Below are 10970 nucleotides of genomic sequence, written 5' to 3' on the forward strand. Positions count from 1 at the left end.
CAACTTCAAAAGTTTCATGCAGACTTGACAGTCAACAATCATAGTAAGTTTCATTACTTTTTGAGCATTTTGAAATTTTTGAAATTTTTGACATTTTGGCTGGTTTCTATGGTTACACAGACCATTCCAAATTTCTAATGGCAGATACCACACTGGTACATGGGAGGGAACATACCATCAGAGTTTCAATGGATTTGACCTACCCTTTTAAGAAAGTAAATGCCACTTTTAGGTGTTTTTTGGACCATTTTGACCTATTTGCATTGTTTCCATGGAAACAGCAGACATTTTGGAAATTCCAACGCCAAATTCCACATCTACCAATGTTGCTCATCGTTACTGTGAAGTTTCATTAAATTTAGAGCATTTCCATATTTTGGAAATTTTTGGTGTAGTATCCATGGCAACATAGCAGTTCCAATGATTGCCAAAATCATCCCAAAACCAGTGTATAGTGGGCACCTACATTGTATCAAAATCTAAAGATTTTAAGCATAACCATTCTGAAATAATTGGCCGAACTCTAAAATAATATTTTTTCACTATTTTCCCGTTTCCATGGTGATGGCAGCCATTTTTTAGTTCCAAAGTTGCACTGCAACTGGAAAGTCAGGGTTCCTTGTTATAGTGCACCATCATTCAGATTGGTTCCTTGGGCTCCAAAAAAACTGCCGGACAAAATTAGGTGGAAGAAAAATAATAATAACTAGAATTGCCATTGCAAGCAATAGCGGATGTCACCCTGGTCCACCAATTGCCACTAAGCGGCAGCCATTTCGAAATTTTAACATTAAATTAATTTATTTTTTTTACAATGCATCAGTTTGCAAAATTTTAGAAAGTTAAAAGCATTTTTAAAATTTTGATGTTTTTACTGTTTCTATGGCAACGGCGGCCATTTTGAAAATTCCAAAGTCGTACTTCTGCTTCATATTGTACTCCCCATAATATTTTACAATCATATAAAATTTAATAGCTGTACAACACTTATGTTCTGGAATGTTCCATCACATTTTCTCATTTTGATGTTTTTGCCTTGTTTCCATGGTAACGGCAGCCATTTTGGAAATTCCAAAGTTGAATGCCACATCTAGATTTGCCAGGCAACATTTCTGTAAAAGTTTTATATATTTTTAAAGAATTTTCAAATTTTTGATATTTTTGATCAGTTTCTATGGCAACATCGTAGTTCCAATGGATCTCAAAAACATCCACAGCGTGTATATAGAGGACAGCTGCATTGTATAAAAATATGATGATTAAATGTTTTGTCATAGTCAAATTATTCACCAAAAACTAAAACTTCATTTTTTCACTCTTTTTCTGTTTCCATGGTAACAGCAGACATCCTGGAAGTGCCAATCTCGACTGCACTTCGGACAATGGTTATTAACATTCTGGTATAGTTCCATTATAATTGGTCCATACGTTTTCAAGAAATAGTCTGGACAAAAAAGTGTGGAATAATAATAATAAAAAAAAGAATCGTACAATAACAATATGTCACCCGACCTCCGTCAGGGTGACATAATTGCCATTGCAAGCAATAGCGGATGTCACCCTGGTCCACCAATTGCCACTAAGCGGCAGCCATTTCGAAATTTTAACATTAAATTAACTAATTTACTTTACAATGCATCAGTTTGCAAATTTTTAGAAAGTTTAGAGATTTTTAAAATTTTGATGTTTTTACTGTTTCTATGGCAACGGCGGCCATTTTTTAAATTCCAAAGTCATACTTCTGCTTCATATTGTACTCCCCATAATATTTTACAATCATATAAAATTTAATAGCTGTACAACACTAATGTTCTGGAATGTTCCATCACATTTTCTCATTTTGATGTTTTGCCTTGTTTCCATGGTAACGGCAGCTATTTTGGAAATTCCAAAGTTGAATGCCACATCTAGATTTGCCAGGCAACATTTCTGTAAAAGTTTAATATATTTTTAAAGAATTTTCAAATTTTTGATATTTTTGATCAGTTTCTATGGGAACATCGTAGTTCCAATGGATCTCAAAAACATCCACAGCGTGTATATAGAGGACAGCTACATTGTATAAAAATATGATGATTAAATGTTTTGTCATAGTCAAATTATTCACCAAAAACTAAAACTTCATTTTTTCACTCTTTTTCTGTTTCCATGGTAACAGCAGACATCCTGGAAGTGCCAATCTCGACTGCACTTCGGACAATGGTTATTAACATTCTGGTATAGTTCCATTACAATTGGTCCATACGTTTCCAAGAAATAGTCTGGACAAAAAAGTGTGGAATAATAATAATAAAAAAAAGAATCGTACAATAACAATATGTCACCCGACCTCCGTCAGGGTGACATAATACAATAACAATATGTCACCCGACCTCCGTCAGGGTGACATAATAATAATTAAAAACCAATTGTTCAAAGAACAATTGAAGGTCTTTCAACCAATAAGGATCTATTTTGATATGAAAATATTAAGATTCAGTTGAAAATGTCAGTTCCTATGGCTTTATGATATAAAAATATGAATTTCAGGCAAAGGTCAAAATCTAGAACGTCCAATTAACTGATGACCTATGACCTTGACCTCAATTTCAAGGTCATACACCAATGATCCCAAATCAAAAGACCCTAGGTCTGTATTATGTATGGTTCATGAGTTATATCACTTTACGCAAAATTCTAAATATAAGAGGGGCAAACACTCCCATTTATTGTCTACGCACCCTTCCAATCTAAATTTATAAGTTACGACATGTCGCAACTAACAATTTAGTAAAGATAATTTGTCGAAAACTTATAAAGTTAATGAAAATAAGTGAGAATAAGCCAAAATCAAAATTTAGAATTTGACCTTGACCTTTGACCTTGACCTAATTTTCATTTTTTTGGACCAAGGATCTTAAATCTAAAGACCCTAGGTCTCTATCACTTATGGTTTACCAGTTAGATATGCATATCACTTATATCATATAAAAAGGGGGGATAACTCTCATATGGAGTCTCCGTATAGCTTCGGTCAAAATAAAACAGAACATCCTGAGGACTTAACGAGCAATTTGGAAAAATAAATTTGTCGGTTTTTTATACGGTTGCAAAGCCTTAGAGGGCACAAGAAAAACAGTGTTCGGGGAGATAACTCTTACAAGGTAAAGTTTTTTGTTACGCGGTGTCAGTTTCAGAAGCGTATTAACTGTTCGATATCATATACCATATATCTAAGCGACATCTTGTGAAACAAAAAAACAGCGAAGGAAAAAAAAGTTGGCGGAAGAAAAAAAAAAAAAAAATAATAATAATAATAATAATAATAATAATAATCAGAACGAATTCAATAGGTCTTTCAACAGAAAGGTTGAAAGACCTAATAATAATAATAATAGGGAAAAAGAAACAGAGGAAAAGCAATATGTCACCCGACTTTGTCGATCGGGTGACATAATAAGAAAAAAAAGAAACGTAGAATAACAATACGTCACCCCAACTCCGTTGAGGGTGCCATAACTAGAATTGCCATTGCAAGCAAAAGCGGATGTCACCCTGGTCCACCCATTGCCACTAAACAGTAGCCATGGTAACGGCAGCCATTTTGGAAATTCCAAAGTTGAAAGCCGCATCTAGATTAATATGCTGTAACGTTTTATACATTTTTGAAGAATTTTCAAAATTTAGCTTTTTTTGAACAGTTTCCATGGCAACATTTGAAATTCCAAAGTGTTACTGCTGGTTCATATTTTGCTCCTCATAATATTATACCATTATATAACATTTAATGGCCGTAGATTTACTGTAACACTAATGTTCTAGAATGTTCCATTACATTTTTACATTCTTTCTGTTACCATGACAACGACAGCCATGTTGGATATGCCAACCCTCGACTGCACTTCTGCATATGGCCATTAACATTTTGGTATAGTTCCATAACAATTGGTCCATCCTATTGTCAGAAATAGTCTGGACAAAAAAGTGTGGAATAATAATAATAAAAACTAGAATTGCCATTGCAAGCAATAGCGGATGTCACCCTGGTCCACCAATTGCCACTAAACAGCAGCCATGGTAACGGCAGCCATTTTGGAAATTCCAAAGTTGAAAGCCGCATCTAGATTAACAAGTTAACATTTTTGTAACGTTTCATACAGATTTGAAGAATTTTCAAAATTTTGCTTTTTTTGCACAGTTTCCATGGCAACATTGGAAAATTCCAAAGTCATACTGCTGCTTTATATTGTGATCGCCATAATATAATACCATTATATAACATTTAATGGTCGTAGATTTACTTTAACACCAATGTTCTAGAATGTTCTATTACATTTTTACATTCTTTCTGTTTCCTTGACAACGGCAGCCATGTTGGATATGCCAACCCTCGACTGCACTTCTGCACATGGTCTTTAACATTTTGGTAAAGTTCCATAACAATTGGTCCATCCTATTCTCAGAAATAGTCTGGACAAAAAAGTGTGGAATAATAATAAAAAAAAGAATCGTACAATAACAATATGTCACCCGACCTCAGTCAGGGTGACATAACTAGAATTGCCATTGCAAGCAATAGCGGATGTCACCCTGGTCCACCAATTGCCACTAAGCGGCAGCCATTTCGAAATGTTAACATTAAATTAACTAATTTACTTTACAATGCATCAGTTTGCAAATTTTTAGAAAGTTTAAAGCATTTTTAAAATTTTGTTGTTTTTACTTTTTCTATGGCAACGGCGGCCATCTTGAAAATTCCAAAGTCATACTTCTGCTTCATATTGTACTCCCCATAATATTTTACAATCATATAACATTTAATAGCTGTACAACACTAATGTTCTGGAATGTTCCATCACATTTTCTCATTTTGATGTTTTTGCCTTGTTTCCATGGTAACGGCAGCCATTTTGGAAATTCCAAAGTTGAATGCAACATCTAGATTTGCCAGGCAACATTTCTGTAAAAGTTTTATATATTTTTAAAGAATTTCCAAAATTTTGATATTTTTGATCAGTTCCTATGGCAACATGGTAGTTCCAATGAATCTCAAAATCATCCATAGCATGTATATAGAGGACAGCTACATTGTATAAAAATATGATGATTAAATGTTTTGTTATAGTTAAATTATTCACCAAAAACTAAAACTTCATTTTTTCACTCTTTTTCTGTTTCCATGGTAACAGTAGACATCCTGGAAGTGCCAACCTCGACTGCACTTCTGACAATGGTCATTAACATTCTGGTATAGTTCCATTACAATTGGTCCATACGATTCCAAGAAATAGTATGGACAAAATGTGTGGAATAATAATAATAAGAATAAAAAAAAGAATCGTACAATAACAATATGTCACCCGACCTTCGTCAGGGTGACATAACTAGATTTGCCATTGCAAGCAATAGCGGATGGCACCCTTTCCCCATTGCCAGGCCAGCGGCAGCCATTTAAAATATTTTTGCTGTTTCCATGGCAACGGCGGCCATTTTGAAAATTCGAAACTCAAAAGTTAAGTCTACATAAGCTTGGCAAAATGTGTTATAAGTTTCATTAAAATTAAAGCATTTTGAAGTTTTTCATAATTTTGCTGTCCCCATGGTAACGGCTGCCATTTTGAATATTCCAAAAGTGCAATTTTTTCCCTCCATAATCATATATACCATTATATACTATTTAATGTCTCTAGAATAAATTTAACATTGATGTTCTGGAATGTTCTGTGAAAATTCAAAGTTTTGACCTTTTTGCATTATTTCCATGGTAACAACAGATATTTGGGAAATTCCAACGCCAAATTCCACATCTTCCAATGTTGCTCATCGTTACTGTGAAGTTTAAAAAAAATTGGAGCATTTCCATATTTTGGAAATTTTTGGTGTAGTTTCCATGGCAACATAGTAGTTCCAATGAGTGCCAAAATCACCCAACACCTGTATATAGTGGGCACGTCCATTGTATTCAAATATAATGATTCTGAGTTAAAGCATATCCAAACAGTTCACCAAACACAAAAACTGGATTTTTTCACATTTGTTCTGTTTCCATGGAAACGGCAGCCATCTTGAACCATTCCATGCTTCCTGCAACTCTGCACATGGGGGTCCTTAATATAGTAAAGTTCCATCAACTTTGGTACTTTAGATTTGGAGAAATCGCCTGGACAAAATGTGTTGCAAGAAAAATAATAATAAGAAAAAAAAGAAACGTAGAATAACAATACGTCACCCCAACTCCGTTGAGGGTGCCATAAAAAGAATCGTACAATAACAATATGTCACCCGACCTCAGTCAGGGTGACATAACTAGATTTGCCATTGCAAGCAATAGCGGATGTCACCCTTCCCCCCATTGCCACTAAGCGGCAGCCATTTCAAAAACTTTTAACAGTGAATGCACATATTTGCATGGCTATACATTTTTCTGTAAATTTTCAGTACATTTAGATCATTTTTAAAAACATGACATTTTTGCTGTTTCCATGGCAACGGCAGCCATTTTGAAATTTTCTAAGTCAAAAGTCTCATCTATACATGCCAGTTTACAATAATATTAAGTTTCATTAAGTTTGGAGCATTTTGAAAATATTTGACATTTTTCCAGTTTCCATGGCAACGGTAGCCATTTTGGAAATTCCAACTTCAAAAGTCTCATGCAGACTTCACAGTCAACAATCATAGTAAGTTTCATCACTTTTTGAGCATTTTGAAATTTTTGAAATTTTTGACATTTTGGCTGGTTTCTATGGTTACACAGACCATTCCAAATTTCTAATGGTAGATACCACATTGGTACATGGGAGGGAACATACCATCAGAGTTTCAATGGATTTGACCTACCCTTTTAAGAAAGTAAATGCCACTTTTAGGTGTTTTTTGGACCATTTTGACCTGTTTTGTATTGTTTCCATGGTAACGGCAGACATTTTCAAAATTCCAACGCCAAATTCCACATCTTACAATGTTGCTCATCGTTTCTGTGAAGTTTTATTAAATTTGGATCATTTCCATATTTTGGAAATTTTTGGTGTGGTATCCATGGAAACATAGCAGTTCCAATGATTGCCAAAATCATCCCAAAGCAGTATATAGTGGGCAGCTACATTGTATTAAAATCTAAAGATTTTAAGCCTGAGCATTCTCAAACAATTCCCTTAACTCCAAAATTATATTTTTTCACCATTTTTTCGTTTCCATGGTGATGGCAGCCATTTTTTTAGTTCCAATACCGGAAAGAAACAGGCAAGTCAGGGTTCCTTGTTAAAGTGCACTATCATTCAGATTGGTTCCTTTGGCTCTGAGAAAACTGCCGGACAAAATTAGGTGGAAGAAAAATAATAATAATAATAATAACAAGTAATCCTGTGTTAGGATGCTAACACAAAAGTCACCAAAACGGACCCCAAATCATTGTTTTACGGTATCCATGATGCCACATAACCTGTGTGTAAAGTTTGATTAAATTTAAAGGATTTTGATTTTTTTCACATTTTTGCTGTTTCCATGGTTACGGCGGCCATTTTGGAAATTTTAAAGTCAAAAGTAATGTCTACATATGGCAGGCAACATTTGTTTTAAGTTTCATCAATTTTGAAGCTTTTTGAAAATTTTCACATTTTTGGAGTTTCCATGGCAACGGCGGCCATTTTGGAAATTTCGAACTAAAAAGTGAAGTCTACATTAGCTTCACAACATATGTTATAAGTTTCATTTAATTTGAAGCATTTTGATGTTTTTCTTATTTTTGCTGTTTCCATGGTTACGGCGGCCATTTTGAAAATTCCAAAGTGTCACTTCTGCTGCAAATTGTTCACTCCATAATTATATACCATCATATACCATGAAATGTCTCTAGAACAAATTTAACATTGATGTTCTAGAATATTCCATGAAAATTCACCCCCCTCAAATTATGCCATGGAGACCCCCTACTGAAATAAAATTAGTGCCAAGTTGAAGCAGACATGTGTCTCTAAATATTCATAAGAGAATATATAATTCCATCTACTCTCCATACAGTGGAAAATTTAGAAAATGAAAAAAAAAATTAACCCCACCCATCTTTGAGCCCCCCTAATTATGCCAAGATGACACCCTGGTATCATGGACATTGGGTTCTGCACCCCCCATGATGCAGACCCTTACCCAGAAAAAATATAAAATTTCCATCCTCTACTCCTTCCAAGAAAATGGTAGGACCGTTTTAGGGGTTAGAAAAAGAAAAATAAGAATAATAATAATAACTAGATTTGCGATTGCAAGCAATAGCGGATGGCACCCTTCCCCTATTGCCAGGTGAGCGGTAGCCATGGTAACGGCGGCCATTTTGGAAATTCCAAACTCAAAAGTCAAGTATACATTAGCTGAGCAACATTTGTTATAAGTTTCAATAAATTTGAAGCATTTTGAAGTTTTTTGTATTTTTGCTGTTTCCATGGTAACGGCGGCCATTTTGAATATTCCAAAGTCAAACCCCCGCTGCAATTTTTTCCCTCCATAATCATATACCATTTAATGTCTCTAAAATAAATTAAACATTGATGTTCTAGAATGTTCTGTGAAAATTCAAAGTTTTGACCTTTTTGCATTGTTTCCATGGTAACAACAGCGATTTTGGAAATTCCAACGCCAAATTCCACATCTTCCAATGTTGCTCATCGTTACTGTGAAGTTTCATTAAGTTTGGAACATTTTGAGATTTTTGAATTTTTTGGAGTAGTTTCCATGGCAACATAGTAGTTCCAATGAGGGCCAAAATCATCTAACACCTGTATATAGTGGGCACCTACATTGTATGAAAATATAATGATTCTGAGTTTAATAGTATCCAAATAGTTCACCAAAACAAAAAACTGGATTTTTTCACATTTGTTTCGTTTCCATGGTAACGGCCGCCATCTTGATGGTGCCATACCCCACTGCACTATAGAATGTTGTGGTCTACATTATGGTATAGTTCCATCAATATTGTTCAAGCCAATTCCGAGAAATAGCATGGACAAAAAAGTGTGGAAGAATAAATATAATAATAAGAAAAAAAGAAACGAACAATAACAATATGTCACCCCAACTCCGTTGAGGGTGCCATAATAAGAAACCGAACAAAAACATAAAGTCCCCAAAACTCCGTTTTGGTGACTTAATAATAATAATAATAGGGAAAAAGAAACAGAGGAAAAGCAATATGTCACCCGACTTTGTCGATCGGGTGACATAATAAGAAAAAAAAGAAACGTAGAATAACAATATGTCACCCCAACTCCGTTGAGGGTGCCATAATAATAACTAGAATTGCCATTGCAAGCAATAGCGGATGTCACCCTTCCCCCAATTGCCACTAAGCGGCAGCCATTTCAAAATTGTTTAACAGTGAATGCACATATATGCATTGCAGTACATCATTCTGTAAATTTTCAGTACATTGAGAGCATTTTAGAAAATTTCACATTTTTGCTGTTTCCATGGCAACGGCAGCCATTTTGAAAATTCCAAAGTCAAAAGTCTCATCTATACATGCCAGTCAACAATAATATTAAGTTTCATTAAGTTTGGAGCATTTTGAAAATATTTGACATTTCTGCAGTTTCCATGGCAACGGTGGCCATTTTGGAAATTCCAACTCCAAAAGTCTCATGCAGACTTGACAGTCAACAATCATATTAAGTTTCATAACTTTTTGAGCATTTTGAAATTTTTGAAATTTTTGACATTTTGGCTGGTTTCTATGGTTACACAGACCATTCCAAATTTCTAATGGCAGATACCACATTGGTACATGGGAGGGACCATACCATCAAAGTTTCAAACAATTTGACCTACCATTTTAAGAAAGTAAATGCCACTTTAAGGTTTTTGGACCATTTTGACCTGTTTTGCATTGTTTCCATGGTAACGGCAAACATTTTCGAAATTCCAACGCCAAATTCCACCTCTACCAATGTTGCTCATCGTTACTGTGAAGTTTCATAAAATTTGGAGCATTTCCATATTTTTGAAATTTTTGATGTACAGTACGGGTAGGGACTTATTTTTATGGATGCCTTAATCCGTCTAGATGTCAGACTGGTCGGACAGTTGTCCCAGTGTAATAAACACCTGCTGTACAATATCCAAGAGGAAGGTCGTAAATCAATCTGTACCAGCTTGATTAGAAATAAATTTTACCTGTACAGATCTATTAGTATATTTATGGAGGATAGATAAATGTAAAATATTGTTTTGTATTCAAAGAGAAAGAATTAAAATTAAAATTAAATATAAGAAATAAAATTAAATTAAATATAAGAATAAAAATAAAAATTAAATATAATTTTATTTTTTTTATAATTTGAAAATGAAATAAAGACGATTTTTAACAATATATTGTGTTGCCAATTATTTCAATAGTTTTGTGCCAATAAACTATTTTGTATTTGTATTTGTAAACCGTAAATATTTCATCTAATTCAAAATAAAAAGCCTAATAACAACCAAGACTGTTTTCAATAGAAGTTTAAATCAAATTGTTGAGACTTCAATCCCGTAAATTATACGAGTTTTCGTTGATGGTTATATTAATCCCGCTTTTAACGTCCTGTTGAAGTTCCTTTATATGTTATTATAAGAAACTCAATTTTAAGTATAAGGCCAACATATCGTATTTATGAAATATGTATAGGCATTGTGAATTAAGTTATTTTCCTTTTGATACAACTTTCCCCGTCGGAGCCTCTACATCTATTCACACCTGTTAATCATTTATCGCAAGTGAAACATTTTGGTCAGACAGATCACTCGTGCTTTCTATTTTGACATATTTCCCGTTAATTTAATCTCTTTGAAAGTCAAACAATTGGTCTCCTTTAATACAATATTTATAACGCCGAGATCATATTTCGATTCCTATTTTTTTTATTTTATTTAAAATTGTTGACAATCGAGATATCATAATATGCCTTTTTATTTTCATGTCTAAATTTTTTTATGAAAATCGCCGGTGTTATAAATATATT

Source organism: Mytilus edulis, chromosome 6 (assembly GCF_963676685.1).
Source record: "Mytilus edulis chromosome 6, xbMytEdul2.2, whole genome shotgun sequence".
Taxonomy (NCBI): domain Eukaryota; kingdom Metazoa; phylum Mollusca; class Bivalvia; order Mytilida; family Mytilidae; genus Mytilus; species Mytilus edulis.